General features: G+C 34.4%; 1 long non-coding RNA gene across 2 annotated transcripts; it reads left to right on the forward strand.

Moving 5' to 3' along the window:
• The first annotated feature begins 454 nt into the window (after nucleotides 1–454).
• On the forward strand, nucleotides 455–2,954 carry LOC132614597 (uncharacterized). Of its 2 annotated transcripts, XR_009572357.1 has the most exons (5): nucleotides 455–555; nucleotides 1,393–1,465; nucleotides 1,656–1,760; nucleotides 1,871–1,968; nucleotides 2,806–2,954. It is a non-coding gene; the product is annotated as an uncharacterized LOC132614597 (long non-coding RNA). The 2 variants fall into 2 exon arrangements; XR_009572356.1 differs by lacking the exon at nucleotides 455–555 and having other exon boundaries at nucleotides 1,362–1,465.
• Nucleotides 2,955–3,422: the final 468 nt, after the last annotated feature.

Below are 3,422 nucleotides of genomic sequence, written 5' to 3' on the forward strand. Positions count from 1 at the left end.
CCGACCTCATGAGGTCGGTAAAGTCGTAATACGTATTTTTTAATTTTTTAAAAAATAAACCGACCTCATGAGGTCGGTAATATTGTACCAAAATTTGAAAAAATAATATACCGACCTCACTAGGTTGGGAATTTATTTGATGATAAATGTAAAATATTTTATTTTTTATTTAAAATAATACCAACCTCGTGAGGTCGGTATATTTAATAATTTTATTTTTTATTTAAAATAATACCGCCCTCGTGAGGTCGGTATTCTTTTAAATTAAAAATATATTTAATTTAAAAGAATACCGACCTCACGAGGTCGGTATTATTTTAAATAAAAAATAAAATATTTTACTTATACCGACCTCATGAGGTCGGTATAATCTAACAAATAAAGACCCATTATACCCGTTCCTATACTCGTTCCCATTTCTGCCTCTCTCCTCTCACTTCTCTCTCCCCCCTCTCTCTCTCTAACCCTAGAAACTCTGGCGACGTCACCGCCGTTCCTGCCGGTCACCACACGCCGCCGCCGTCCCTACCCATGCCCACGTCGTCCATCTTCTAGGTAAGCCCTAACTTATCCTTTGGTAAAGGTGAATACTTTGGTCTCCCAAGCTTTAGAAATTGGAACTATTGTTTGTTGGATTTAAGTTAGAATAATCCACATTTGACAGTTTAATTTTACCATTTATATGGCTGAAATGTTGATATGGGAATTGTATATATATGGCTGAAGTATTTCTTGTTGATTCTCTAAAATTTTCCCTTTATTTTAATTTGGTATATTTGTGTTGATTTTCCCTTAATGATTATTCTTGTTTGTGAGATATTGGGTAATTTTTAGTTTGTTGAGTTTGGCAAAGGGAAATTCTTTGGGTTGTCAAATTTCTTGTTGATTCTCCAAATTGTTGTCTTTGTTTTAATTTGGTATTTGGTGCTGATTTTTGCTTGATGATTATGTTTGGTGTGAGATATTGGGTAATTTTTAGTTTGTTGAGTTTGCTAAAGGTGAATTATTTGGTCTCCTTGCTTGAGAGGCTTTAGTTTTAGAAATTGGACAATCCGTCTGTTGGATTTTAAGGTAGATTTCTTTTGACAGTATAATATGACTATGTATATGGCTGAAATATTGATATGGGAACTGTATCCATGTTAAATGAAGTTTGCAACTTTAGTATCTGGCTTCCAGAAATTTTTATTTTTGCATGGTTTGCTCGAAGTTCTGATAGTTAAGTTAAAGAAAGAAGATCATCATGAAGTATTTTGCTACATATGGTTTTTCTAGAATAATGTTTTTGGACTCATAACTCGGATGTATGTACATACTCTGCTTCTTGTCTTGAGGGCAACTAATGGTGTGATATTTATTTTCAAGGAATTAGCTTATTGCTATTCTTTACAGGATGCATTTGTTGCTGAGCAGCTGTTTCAAGGCTCAGAAAATTCTTCATAACTGGGACTGATTCTTGTTTCCTGTAAGTTCTTCTGTGTTTCCCCCCTCTTTTTAGCTTTTCAAATTGGATGTTTTGAATGAAGATTGTTCAATATGGCCCACGGTAGTGTTGATTGACTTGCCATGTGTCCTACTGTTGGAATTTCACTTTCTGCCCTTTAATATGCCTATACCTTAGCTTTGACTTCTACTTGTTTCTTTGGTTATTTAAGGAAGTTGGCACAGCGGTGATCTCTTTATATAGCCTTTATTTCAGTACTGGGGACAGAATTAACTTGTTACTGGATCCTTCAACAAAAAGCATCTTGTTGGAAGAGGTAAACAATTTTTTTTTTTGGGTTAAAGAGCAGCTTGCTTTATGTATCTTGATTAATCTCAATATTCATTAAAGGAATATCTTTTCTTACTGTTGTGGGGGTAACCTCAGGGTGACCTCATTGATGTAAAACTTACTCCAAACAAGTTGTGGATACTCAGAGAAAATGGATTGGTCATAAAGGGGTTGTTTTGTCAGGACGGGAAAGAGTAAGTTTTCCTTTTCTTGGGAGAGTAAGTTTCCCAATGCCTGGTATGAAAGAGCATATTATAACTTTCTTAACATGGTCTCATTATATATTTTGATTGGTAGATGATTGGGCGTCTTTTGCAGAGATGTTCTGATGTAGATTCTCTCCTTTCAATATATTTCTTGTATACAGGAGCTTTTCACAATTTTAATAAAATTATTTATCTTAATAAAAAAATTATTTATTTCTTCTCTTAAGTAGGTGAAGAGATTGTTATCAGTTGAGCAGTTTTATAGATTCCTTAGGAAGAAATGGTGGTCAACCTTGTCTTGATTTTGTGTTTATCTCACCATTTATTTAGATTGTATGTACAAAGAGTGCTCAGTATTTTGCTTAAAAGGCCGAATATTTCTTTTTGAGAGGGACTGTTGTTAGAAGGAGAAGGATCAGTTGCTGAAGTGATGTTTTTTATTTTCTTGCAGTTCTTGTTGTATTCTGATCATCCTGTGAATGTCTTTCGAAGTTTTCCACTTTTCGCTTAGGATTGTCATCTTCTATGCGTTCATAGTTTCTTTGGTGTTAATAAAGATACATACTGGTTTTTCTTCTTTTTACTTGTAAATATGGTTTCACAATATGTTACCTTGTCAAATAAAAAATTAATACATACTGGTTAACCGTCAAAAATAAATAAATAAAGATAGATACTGGTCCGTTGACATTTTCTGCTGCTTTCAATGGTTTTGGCAGTTTATCTGCACATGTTAACTACAGTGTTGTATTTTTTTCTTTGCTTAGATTTACATACTCTGCTTCTTGTCTTGAGGGCAACTAATGGTGTGATATTTATTTTCAGGGAATTAGCTTATTGCTATTCTTTACAGGATGCATTTGTTGCTGAGCAGCTGTTTCAAGGCTCTGAAAATTCTTCAGATGATCTACTTTGGTCCAAAAACATTATTCGAAGTTCGGATGTACTCAAGAAATGTAAGGATGCTAAGCTCAACCCAGTTTTATGTAGCCTCTTGCTTTCACCTAAATTATATCTTATAGTCCTGCATCAACCTAGGCCTAATATAAGTAGTCTCAAGAATTGATCTTTATATATTTTCAAGGATAAGCAACTTATACACTAGCCTCATTTTTTTTGGCATAGTCCAGGCAAAGTATTGTTTCCGGTCGTTATTTATTTTTAGCGACTGGATTTGGACTTTTAACGACTGGATTTCCGCTCGCTAAAGGCTATTTTTCTTGTAGTGTTTGGTAGGTTGGGAAAAGTCAGAAAACGAGGTTGCAGTTCTAAAGCAGCAACTTGAGGCAGCTGAGCAGCAAAACTTGACTTTGGATGTTCGCGTCAACCATCTTGATGTTTGCGAGGGGTGAAGTAGTCTAATGTTGTAGACTAACTTAATGTAGACTAGTTTAATGTTTTGTGAATGTTTACAAATATTGAAGTAGTTTAATGTTGTTTTG

Source organism: Lycium barbarum, chromosome 10 (genome assembly GCF_019175385.1).
Source record: "Lycium barbarum isolate Lr01 chromosome 10, ASM1917538v2, whole genome shotgun sequence".
In the NCBI taxonomy this organism is placed as follows: Eukaryota; Viridiplantae; Streptophyta; class Magnoliopsida; order Solanales; family Solanaceae; genus Lycium; species Lycium barbarum.